Below are 13,272 nucleotides of genomic sequence, written 5' to 3'. Positions count from 1 at the left end.
AGCTATGAAGCTATAGTGTTCTTAGTTGTTTTCAGAGTGTTGCTATTTGTTTGCTCACTCTTTACAATACTCTGGTCTCTAGATATAGCCCATGTCACTCATTCAGTGTAATTCTATAGGATATTCTTGTCCATTAACAGGTGAGAAATGTCTAAAGTCAGAAAATCTCCTCGACCGCATCATTTGAGGCAACATTCATGTCTGAAGCACAAGTGGTGTGGGATGAGTTACGCGCTGAAATTTAATACCAAGGGTTTGTTCAAATCCCTATCACTAAGTATGAGCAATAGTAATAGTGATGCTAGCATCTCTAATGCCTCGATTCATGGCCAGGAAATACAAGATTTTCTGCACAACTAGTCCTCTAAAGGTAAACCTTAAACTTCAAAGCATCACACATCAATAAACATGAATCATATCCAACAGCTGCAAAAAATCATTGTGAATACATGTGGCAGAAAAGTGTTCAAAGGAAACGTAGATGGTACATAAAGAGTCATGTGCCTTTACATATTAAAGCCTCACAGCCGAACTGAGCGCATCGAGTATTTGTAAAGCCACAGCAGGAGGCTTTTAAAGTGACATGCCCTCCAAAATGGAAATGTGACTTACATTATTTCAGGAGGATCAGAGGTTTATGTCAGAGAGAGGCACCTTATACCAATATCAGGTTATTCCCCCCACTGGCATTTAAGCCTCTCTACATGTGCTCTTGGATTTGTTTTGCCAGCCCAGACAGCATGATCTTGAGGCATCAGGGCGCCTTGCCATTAGCTGCTAAATCGTTTTTTAAGAACAACTTTCTCATTAAAAAAACAATGTGCAGTCATTATCACAAAACTAATTCAGACAAGGCGATCAGGACACCAACACAAAGAGGGTCTTGCATCACCCCGAAGAGGTTTATTTAGTGATAATGACTGGCTGCCTGTATGTTCTCGCTTATCCATATTACACAGCAACAACCAAACAAATGAATAAACGGACATGAAATCATTTTAATATACTACTGTTAAAAAGTTTTGGTTATGTAAAATGTTTACTCTTACTGTATGCTCACCAAGGCTGCATTTATTTGATCAAAAATACAGTAAAAAACGTAATATTGTGAAATATTACAATGTAAAATAATTGTTTTCTAGTTAAAAAAACTAATTTATTCCTGTGATGCAAAGCTGAATTTTTAGCATCATTATTCCAGTCTAATATGCTGATTTGATGCTCAAGAAACATTTTTTTTACAATTATCAGAAATTGTTGTGCTGCTTAACATTTTTGTTGATTTTTTTCCCCCAGGATTTTAAAATGAAAAGAAAGTTCAAAAGAACAGCCTTTATTTGAATTATAAATCTTTTGTAACATTATAAATGTCTCACCTTTGCTCAATCTAATGTATTCTTTGCTAAACAAAAGTATTAATTTCTTTCTAACCCCCAAGCTGACAACAATGAATCCGTGGAGTGATTGGTTACCTGATACAATTATACAAAAATATTTAACTGCATTTAATCAGAATCGAACATTCCAGAATGGCGCATAGTATTTTTAACGTATTGTCAAACAGTTTCAAATGCAACAGAATTAACTGAATTCATACAAGCTCTCTTATCATGTCATGGAAACAATTTTGTATTAAAGATATATGAAGAGTTCATTTGCAAAAACAGGTAACTCCATTTTTATCATGTTTTTTCATTGTGCATTCCAATTAATCTTGACTATGTTAAAAAAATCACTTAAAAAAACTGCTAACTAACACAATAAAACAATAAAAACATGATAACATAATATAAAAAAAACACAATTTTTGACAATTTTGTTTTGAAAGTTATTTGTTTTTGCAAACTCTTCATATTCTGATTTAGCCATTATTGCATCACTGGGCTGTTCACTTTGAATTTGGACCATCTGACAGTTTGATCATGTTGGCAGAGCATATCATTCCTTTCAACTCAAGTGCTGTATGGTTTAAAAAGAAGTGAGAATGAAATGAATCACTTTACAGGTAAAACGGGTCCTTGACACAGCGTCAAGCTAGACGTTTTAGCGCATTCAAGCTTAGAATCACACATTCCACACAGAAGCGCTCCTACCTTTCTGGCACACTATAAATTCTCTGCATAAAATAGTCCAAAGTACTCTTCTATTCCACAGTGATGGCGAGCAGCATTTTAAGGGACCGGTCTGGGTCAAGGCAAGTCTCTAGTTATGTGAATAATCCCGAGGAAAAACACATAGGTCTGCCTGTAAAAATAAAATAAAAAAAGAACTACTGAAACTTCTGCAGGCCTGTGATATGGTCAGCCTTGTCAAACTGTGTTTAACTGAGTTCAGGGCAGCTCTTATTGGCCCCCAATATCTACAGAGAATTCAAGATAGGTTTCTATTGGCTCCTTGATGTCTGCCACCATGCCCACTTGTGTCCCTGCTCTCCTCCTCCTTGTTCTTTGTCTAAGCCACCCATTCAGGACACTGTTGAGGTCTCCTTTGAAGGATACAGGTTTCAATATGGGGTCTTTGAGATAGCATGTACATTGCTTTTAGATTGTGTAAATTCATCCAATGTCAACAAACACCCATTATATAGTAAAAGGCACTGACGTTGTTATACTTCCTGCAGCGTGTATGCTAATTTATAATTAGCTCTGATTCACGTTGCTTGTATTTCAATCAGGTCAAGGAACAAAAAACTATGACTGACAATAAGGATGAGCGTTTGCAGCTACGCATGAGATGTGACACGTACAAAAGCCATCACGCACACACACGCGCGCACACACACACACACACACACATGGTTTCCTAAGGGTCAAATCCTTTCCTCTGAGCACAGCAATTGTTTACAATCGGTAATCTCTTTGACATCCCTGAGCAAGATTGCATAAAATGCTCAGAACAAGAGGTTTTTCTTGTTTTGCCATGTGGTTCAAGAGAAATAACTGCAGTGCAAGGGCTAATGTCAGAATTAGATGCAATTTCTATCACTTATATACTATATATACTATAAAGACATGTTAGACGCAACAACCAACCAAATCAAATAAATCGGTTACAGGAGTTACACTGATCTGATACATATTCTTTTTGTATATACTTCAATACAATACAAGTTCAATCCTGTAGCCACTTGTCTGTCTGTCTATCTATCTATCAAATCCACTTCCTTAAATTCTAATTCTAATTAAATTCAATAATTAATTGCAATTTAAGAGGAATTCTAAGCTCAGTTTGGAATGTTTGGAACCCCACAGTGTCTTCATGCTCACCAATTCCAACTGAAACATCTAAATTGTAACCATACAGAACTAATTAATCAACATTAAGTTGCAGTGCCTTCATTGGATCAAAGAACCAAGGTGACAATGTTTTAAGCAATATTTCCCAAGCGAGAATAAACTGCACTTTTTTTGTTCTTTTTTTTTTTTTTTATGAAACTAGAAAATGCTCAGCTCCACGCATCAGCAGAGTCAACCGTAAAACACGTTCTTCCCAATTCCCTTCTGTGACTTTCAAAGGCCTAGTCACTCTTTCATTTCAGAGCGACTGTGTCCTGGACGTGACACCAAGCCAAAATATTTACTCTCTCTGCTTTGCGTAGTAAAACCTCCACAAAACTGACATCAATAGATTTTTTTCTTCCTCTCAGGAAGCTTTGCACCCAGGCCAACTGCAGGAGGAGCAATTGTGGCCTTTTTTTGAGGTGTTTGCAGCCCTACACCCAAACAACACAAGATCTGATGGCCATACATTCATGGTGAAACATGCATGTTGTGTGGGGAAAAACAGCTGTCACAATAAACATGCCACAAAAAAAGCAGGAAAGAATGGATGAAGCAGTGCTCTCCCGTTGAGGTCTCTATTGTTCAACACATAGAGGTTTAATGTGAAAGGAAGTGCTGTGTGACACTCCTAATGGGGTCATATATGGAGCTTATAGAAAAAAGGAGGTTCAAAAGACCACCAGTCTGATTGTCTCTTTCAATCTATTTTCTACATGTCACAGATTTCTGCTGCTGTGACCGTCAAGTGTGACATTTCATAGCTAAAGGCTAAGATAAAGTAGGGGAGACTATGACTTTCACAGCTTCTAATTAGCTTTGGTGCACACCGAGGTTAATTGTCACCACACTTGAGAAACACATTAGACTAAAATAGTGGCAATTTAAGAAGCATTAAGGATTTTGAGTTGGAGTTGGAGTCTTTTGGCCTTGGCATCTTGGTCTAGGTCTTGGCTTACAGTTCCCAATCTGCTACGTCTTTACAACTCCTGATATCTTTCACATTGTTTACACCTGAACACCTGCTATAAACATCTAGAGAGAACCAATCAAATGGTGTCAGAAACAGATTGGCATTTACAACTGGTATTTACAAGACATGCATCTCCTGTTACTACTTGTCATTCTGATTGTGTGACTACCTATATCACTTACTATCAATATGCCACTGCATATAAGACAATGTATAATACTGATTTATACTATATTTACATATTGTAATTTTGTGGCAAACATGAAAATTCCAGCAGAAAGCTTTTTGTTATTTTAGTTGAGTGCCAGTATTAAACTTGAAATGTGTGCTACTCCATGTTAATTTAAGGTCTAAGAAACACATTTGGTGCATGCTTGTATTTTGGATTTTCTTTCAAAGTAGTAACCAGTAAATGTTTTTTGTTCAGTGGTTGAATGACATGTGAGTAGGCGGCTCTTCTGTGTTGCATTAGGACAGATTAGTGTTTCCACTACAAAAGCGATGTGAGAGTGTGCATTTCAGATTATTTCTAAATGTTGTTTAACTGATTTGAATTTTTTTTTTTTTTTAAGTTGTAGTATAACAAGGCGAAAACTTGTTCAGCATGCCACTATTTGAAGTGAAGGCTGCAATAATTTCCTTTAGTTTGTAAATCATCAAGTCTTGATCTGAGATGTGGGGTCTGGTATTGATCCGTTTCAGAGTCATTTAAGCATGCATCAGTAATTGCAGGCAATGAAATGTATTTTTTTTGCAAGCTCTAAAGAAGAAATGAAAATAGGATCACAGACATAAGCTAAGATTTAAAAGCAAAAAAAAAAAAAAAAAGGTAAAAGAGCACTTAGAATACAGTAGATACAAAAAAAAAAAAAAAAAAAAACTGGTCAGTGCAACACACAGGCTAAATATAAATATTTATATGTATATAAGAGTGTAATGGTATAGGAGAATCTGAAACTAAAACTATTTGGTTTGAATTTCCTTCTTACTTTTAATGTAAGGCCATGATTAGGGCAGAACAGGAATCAATTTCAAAACATTTCCTATATACATTTCCGGTAGGATAAAGTAGAGAAAGTCTTGTTAGAACACATATAATCAAATATTTGAAAAAATTTTTTATTTTGTTTTAAAGTCAATAGAGCTTACTATTGTCGGTGATCGCACTTACACGCGTGTGTAAGCGCGATCACCGACAATAGTAAGCTCTCTGATTTGTCCGGCAGAAAAGGGCGGCTGACCTTGAAAGCAATGGAGAGAATTGACAGGAGGGAACACTGTTAACAAGGACTGCCATATATCAAACAGCCAATTTGGATCTCTTAATCCACTGGGGGTCAATTCTGGCCACGTGGACATAGATCACAGCGGTTCAGGACATATGCCACACGGCTAATGTCTGTCTGCTCAAGTCTCCATGCAGCCCAGCTTTGTATTTACACAGAATGAGAAATAAAGCAGAAGGAAATGAACCGCACAGAACTGAATGCACATGCACATAAATGTTTGATTGCAGAGCTAAGATTGCTTATTGTACAACTAAATGCAATGCACTGGGATAATTGCACATTCATCCACAAACAGATTGCATACATGCTGATGCAATCTGTATATTCACACACAAGCTACATGCAATAATTAAACACCAATGAGCTGAGGAAATAGATGTTACATTAGGGAATTCTGATGCATGATGCCATCTTTCTTTTTTGCATTTTGGATGGGGTTAACAGTTTGGATGGTTTTAGATAACATTGTATTATTTGGAGTAGGGCAGTTACATTAATGGGCAGGCAGATCTTCTGAAATGTATTTTTGCAATACTCTTACTTATAAAGTGCAGCAGTGCTTTGGACCTGCGTGCCCATCCTGCTTCGCTCTAGCAGGCAGTAATGTCACTGCTAATGGCTCTCACAGTGGATCTGTGGCATTACCTCTATTTACTCATTGCACACTTCATCTTATGCCTTAGAAAGTGCTCTTGTGCTTTCATACAAACGTCCAGCTACAATCTGGTTATATCATGTAAAACCGTAAGTGTAACTATAAAAAAACATTATTTTGCAGAGTTTTTTTTCTATAGCTGAAGAAGCGAGTTTTAAAATTTCTTATAGGAATAGTTCATCCAAAAATGAAAATGGAATAGATTTGGAGAAATTTAGCATTCCATCACTTGCTCAAAGGATCTACTGCAGTGAATGGGTGCTGTTAGAATGAAAGTCCAAACAGCTGATAAAAACATTACTACAATCAACAAGTAATTCAAATGACTCCAGTTCATCAAACAATGCCTTTTGAAGCAAAAAGCTGCTTGTTCGTAATAAACAAATCCACCATTAAGATGTTTTTAACTTCAAACCACTGCTTCCAGTTAAAATATCTACACAAAATCAAACCTGGCATAATCCATCAGTGCATGTTAACCAAAAAATATCTCTTAGCCTAATATTTAAACAAAATAACTACTTGTTTTGCCTCTGGAACAACTTTCCTTTATGGTTGACATAACTTAGGCCGTTCAGGCTATCAGTAAACATTAAAAACAGCCAAACGGCAATTTAGGCATTTAAGTAATGCAGCCTTTCTGAAATCTTGCCAACAGTTAATGCAGCAATTTCATGGCAGCTTTACTAAAAATGTGATGGCAAAAACATCCAGTAATACTTGAATGTGTAAAGTAAGTGTATGCATTGGGATACCACAAGATTCTCTCAAGGGTGAACTTCAAAGTCCTTCACAATTCACTGCAAACTTACATTCTGGCTCCATTCTAGTATGGAACAGACACTTTATACAATCCAATAAATTCCTGATGGAAAACAGTAAAATAGTAAAATAGGCTGTGGAAGTCTCTATTTATGCTCCATTTAATCTTTTTAATCACTGTAAAAAAATAAATAAAGTAGTAGACATGCCAACCATCAAAGAAATTCAGAGATGATTTAAATCAATTGGAAAATAACTAAAAGCAAACAAATTACACTGAGCAATTAATACTGCTTCAATGAATCCACACATGACAACACTTATGATTTATATTGACAAAACACAGTCACTGGCAGCTGCATCGTCTGATGTTCAATATTCCTTAACACACAAAAGGCCCATGGCCCTTTGAAAAGACACAAAACTGATGCTCCTAAACTTCCATATAGTGCCCTCATTGTGTCAACATGGCACCGAGTACATTCCCCTGCGTTACGCTGGATGAGGCCTGCCTCTGTGTAGCTCAAAACCTGCGCTCAGCAGATAGACTGAACAATTCTAGGATCCATTTAAGTCCCCATATGGCTAGGAGCTGCAGCGCTCTAGTGAGTTTACGTCAGAACTTTCGTTTTTTTTCTTTTTTGCTAATGTGTAACCTCTGCGATATCTGTGGCTAGGTATGATTTGTATTTCTGTCCTTGTTGTAAAGACAAGCCAGATGGCCGGCCTGCTGAGTGGGTACAATCTGTGAGACAAGTGATGCGTCACCACCGTGAGGCCTCTGGTGTTGGCCCTGTAGATGAACTTTGAATTTTTATAATCCAGCTTTGTCAATATACTTAATTCTTTTCAACTGGTTATGCTTCAGACTTCCCACTGGGCATCAAGTTGCATTCCTAAAATCTGAACAAAATGAAAAAGTGCTTAAAATCAAACACCGAAATGTGTAATATATTATTGCATATTCACAACAGTATATCAAATTATCTATATACACTACCATTCAAAAGTTTGAGGACAGTAAGTTATGTGTTTGAAGTGTCTTATACTCATCAAGGCTGCATTTATATGATTAAAAAAAATACAGTAAAATCAGTAATACTGTGAAATATTATAACAATTTTAAATAACTGCTTTCTATTTGAATATATTTTAAAATGTAATTTATTGCTGTGATACAAAGCCGAATTTTCAGCAGCCACTACTCCAGAAAAATGTCTTATTATTATCAGTGTGTGTGTGTGTGTGTGTGTATATATATATATATATATATATATATATATATGCAACTCTTTGATGAACAAAGTTCAAAAGAACAGCATTTATTTAAAATTTGTAACATTACAAATATCTTAATTGTCACTTTTGGTCAATTTAATGTGAGCTTGGTGAATGAAAGTATTAAAATATATAAAAAAACTAACCCCAAACTTTCAAACAGTAGTCCATATTCCATCCAAAAAAAATATACCAGAATAGTGACTGGGATTTTTCTAAGTAGGATGTGTTGCTAGATCCACATTCTTATCAACCAATTAGTTTGTAAACTTAGGTTTAGGGTTAAAGGTTAGAGCAGAAGTCAGAACCTGACAACATTTTATCAGTCTATTCCATTTTATGTTGTTTTGACAAGAATGCTGTTCCAGTACCAATGAAACATGTTGATCTAGGAACACATCAACGCTACTAGGCATCACCACAGCCTCTTGTGGCTTTTTAGTTGTTCTAAACTACTTAGAATGACATTACAGCGCCACCTGGTGGAAATGGCTAAGATGGTACTCTATGACTTTATAAGGTTAATTTGCATAACTGTAGATGTCTGCTGTTGATTTCAACAAATAACCTTTAAGGTTACCTAAAAGAAAGTAATCAAATCCTTACCTCAAATATAGGCACATGACAACAGATTTCACTGTTTGTACTCAATAAAATATGCCTTAGAGAGACTATGGATTAAAACCTGTGATTGGCAGTGTTTGTCTATTAAACCGCATGAAACTTTGTATCACGCCCTGTGGGCTTACTTGAAAGAGCAAGACTAAATTACAATCCTTGCAGGTCATATTTAAAGATTAATGCATTGCGCCACAATTTAACTGATGTTGTTTTTCCACGTAGACATCCAAACGGGTGTAAACAAGCAGACTATATTAATTTTTAACAAAGCCAACGAGTGCTGAGAAAACCGTGTAACCATAAAACTTCCTACAAAAACAATGGACAATCTGAATAGCTGCAGTGCTATGGAAGGAATCAGCCTGAATCTTCCTTGAATTTGAAACATACCAGGACATCTGGAGAGCAAAATGTACCAAATAAAAGTAAGATCTCATCTCCCGGTTTCACAGACAAGGCTTAAAGGGATACTCCACCCCAAAATGAAAATTTTGTCATTAATCACTTACCCCCATGTCGTTCCAAACCCGTAAAAGCTTCGTTCGTCCTCGGAACACAATTTAAGATATTTTGGATGAAAACCGGGAGGTTTGTGACTGTCCCATTGACTGCCAAGTAAATTACACTGGCAAGGCACAGAAAAGTATAAAACACATCGCCAAAATAGTCCATCTGCCATCAGTGGTTCAATCTGAATTTTATGAAGCGACGAGAATACTTTGTGTACGCAAAGAAAATAAAAATAACGACATTTATTCAACAATTCGTCTCTAAATTATAGTTAAAACTTTTGTTATACCATTTAAGATATTTTCATAACCTTAAATTTAATCAAACTGAATTTAAGACATTTAAAGACCCACAGTTTAAGGGGACGTTCGTACAGAATGCATCTTTATGTCTCAAAATGTGAGATGCAGCACTCAGGAATGGTTTTAGAAATTAAAAAAGTTGTCATGCAAACTTGAGACTGTAAACAATAGCGCAGAAAAACATTGAAAAGTAGCGCAATGGAATGGTATGTAAACGGTCCCTTACTCACACATGCATTATACCAATTGTCCAGCTAATTAAAAAGAAGCATATTATTGCTTTTATAAAGGGTCAGACTTACAATTTTACTGGCAGAAATTAAAACAGAAAAATCCCATAGCAAAAGGGATCTAGACATCCACCTCAGAATACCTTAGCAATGCCCTGGCAACCACCCACAACCCTCTACTGTGGCTTTAAATTTTGCATGGGTAAGCACAGGTCACATTTTCTTCATAAAATGCAAAAATATAGTTAATAGATGCTGCAGTTGAGGAAAGAAGCTATTCAGACTGCATCTGCCCCCCAACTCTATTCCTAACCTCGAGTTTCCACGGCATCTGCAACATACTTATTCATGTATTCAGGCATTCTAATATACCCCTGCCTTGGCATGGCAATTACCAGTCCATCTTTTCCACCCGCTCTCCACTGCCAGTCTCAAATCGTGCCTCTGTTCGGGGATAAGTATTCACCCCAGGGTCAGGGCATTTAAAAAATACTCCGGAGAACTCATTTAACCACTGCACTGCTCCTCTCTATTGGGACCGATTCTGTACCATGGCCCAGAAACCCTGACTAATTCCTAAATATTGGAAATTTGTAATTCCTGAATGAATTTATGCATGACTGGCATTTAAGTTCAGGCCAAGGTCTAAAGGATCAGGTTTAAATAGGGTGACAGACACAGTTTTGATATGATCCTGAGCTTCTTTGACCCAAAACAAGCACAAAGTGAGAAATCTATTATGCGATATTTAGCAGCCTATTGACATTAATCACAAGGAAAGAGCATTTGCAACACACCCTCATTAGGCAACGTCTCTCTAGCAACTTTTAAACAAAACATCACTCTGTAAAAAATTAGGTGTTCGTAGAACCCCCAAAAATAAGTTGATAATTTGCATGGCTTTTAAGTTGAATTAATTAAAGTAAATGTCTTGAGTGATTTTAAAATGTCAGAATGCCATGACTGCCATCATTATAACAATTACCTATTTAGATTACATAGGATAAATTGTTTTCTTAATTTAAATAAAAATTATTCAATATGTTCTTATTTTATGATGTACATGTCATGGGCATGTCTAATGACATCACAAACATTAATCAGAAAATACCACAATTGACCACACACAGATCTCAAAAGGGTAACAATCATCTAGCTCATTACTTTAACTGATTACGCAACCTGACATCACAAGACAAGTTACTAAATAAAATCAACAACAGTCTACATACACTATATACTGTATATACCACAGTCCAAAATCTAGGGCTCGGTATTTTTTCTTCAAAGAAATGGATACTTGTATTCAGCAAGGATGCATTAAATTGATTAAGTAACAGTAAAGGCATTTATAATTCTTTTGAACTTCCTATTTAATCAAAGAATGCTGAAAAACAATATCCCAGTTTGCACAAAAATATTAAGCAGCACAACTGTTTTCAACATTGATAATAATAATAAAATATTTCTTGAGCAAATCTTATTATTATGTAATAATATTAATCATATTATTTTGCTTTCTGAAGGATCATGTGACACTGAAGACTGGAGTAATGATGCTGGAAATTCAGCTTTGCCATCACACACACACATATATACATTATATATATACATATATACATTATATATATATATACATATATATATATATATATATATATATATATATATATGCTGAGGCTTTGATACAACTGGGGTGAAAATGTCACAAGAGAAACATTTTGGTGGTGCAGTAAGTACTGTATAAAAGTTTCTACAGCAACATCTCCCTTGTGAGACTGCCCTGGCATTTGAGTCATGTGTGACTTTTAAGGTGTGAAAATGTTCTGTAAGTTTCAGAGAAAAAAAAAATGGATGTGTCTGTTGGGGGGGGGGGGATGTTGTATGGGTTTGGTCCCCCTCAGCTAAGGGTGGACAATATGGCAAAAATATCACGATTTTTTTTTTTTTAAATATCACGATTCACAATATTATCACAATTCTTTGTCATGTTGAATTTTCTATTTTGCTGTTTGAGCAGTACAGCAGACTAATTTCCATATTATAAAGACAAAGCCTTTCAAGGTAACAAAATATAAAAAAGTATGGCGGATATTTAGGCCAAAGTGGGTGAAGATAAAAATCGTTGTCATTATTTTATCTTTGTTATTAAAAAATGAGAGCAAAGACACATTACAAATACACATAATATACAAATAAAATAAACAGTGTTTTATTTTCAGGTAGTCTACAATAGATGTATTTAGCAGGAGCATTCAAGAAATTGAATGAACAAATATAAAAATAAAACACTATATAGATTGATTCCTATTAAAGCAACTGTATTAAGGTTTTTCAGTCAAGAGTAGTGAGTGATTTTTCTCTTTGTGTTTGGTGTTTTATTAACATTAAAGGAATAATTCACCCCCAAATTAAAATAGGCTAGTGTTTGATTTTTATACCTTTTAAACCTGAACGAGTTTCTTCTGCTGAAAATAAATGATATTTTGAAAAATGTGGAAAACCAAACACTTGCTGGTCTACAGTGACTTCCATAGTATTTTTTTTTTCCTACTGTTAAAGTCATTGTGAACCAGCAACTGTTTGGTTAGCCACATTCTTCAAAATATCTTCTTTTGTGTTCAGCACAAGAAAGAAATTAATACAGGTTTGGGACAACATGTGACTGAGTAAATAATGACAGAATTACAATTTTAGGGTGAACTATCCCTTTAATTACAGTCGGTAGCATGTTTAGTACTGTCCCTTTAAGACATGCACGCATCTAATATACAGGCACGCATGCGTTTCTCTCAGCTGTTTACCTTCATTTTAGACATAACCAACTGAGTCTATACATAAACCTGGTGTGTTTTGACAGTATTAGCACAAAACATAACTTAGTTCAGTAATCAGGCGCTGTTTGATGGGCTTTTTAGATCAAAAATCGTCATATCGAACACCCCTACCCTCGGCAGAAATCGCAGACTAGGGGCACCGGACCGCAAGGGCACTTTACCGTCGGACCTCAAAGGGTGTATTCACCGGGGCATGAAGTCTGGTGGCTCGCAAAATGAGCTCCCTGTCCGTGTACCGCAACAGTTTAAAGATGAAAACCCGTGGTTTAGTGCGATCTGAGGACAGCCTTGTGTACGTGCAATGTGCTCGCTCCACTTCAATCTCTTTGCCCGCCAGAGACGGGAGCGATCTTTTCAAAAAGTCCATAGGGTCATCCTTTTCGGAACCTTCAGGCAGTCCGACCAGACGCAGATATTATTAATGAATAAAACTTAAAATAAAACAAAAAAAAAATTTGCAAAAAGGGGCCAAACGTACGGAACTCTACTCAAGTGAACTCTAGGTTCATGAGCACGTCACGTGACTTGCGTCTGTGG

General features: G+C 36.1%; 1 protein-coding gene across 9 annotated transcripts in view; it reads right to left on the bottom strand.

The window, feature by feature from the left end:
- Positions 1-13,272, bottom strand: part of LOC131542382 (monocarboxylate transporter 1-like) — a 39,291-nt gene that overhangs the window by 16,770 nt on the left and 9,249 nt on the right. The window contains exon 1 of one of the 9 annotated variants that reach the window (XM_058779045.1): positions 2,094-2,683. The exons of the other annotated variants lie outside the window; for them this stretch is intronic. The gene's annotated coding sequence lies outside the window, so the exon portion shown is untranslated. Of the gene's footprint in view, positions 1-2,093; positions 2,684-13,272 lie in introns of those variants that run through there. 9 annotated transcript variants of the gene reach the window in all.

Source organism: Onychostoma macrolepis, chromosome 06 (genome assembly GCF_012432095.1).
Source record: "Onychostoma macrolepis isolate SWU-2019 chromosome 06, ASM1243209v1, whole genome shotgun sequence".
Lineage (NCBI taxonomy): Eukaryota > Metazoa > Chordata > Actinopteri > Cypriniformes > Cyprinidae > Onychostoma > Onychostoma macrolepis.
This window is presented reverse-complemented; position numbering and strand designations above follow the sequence as displayed.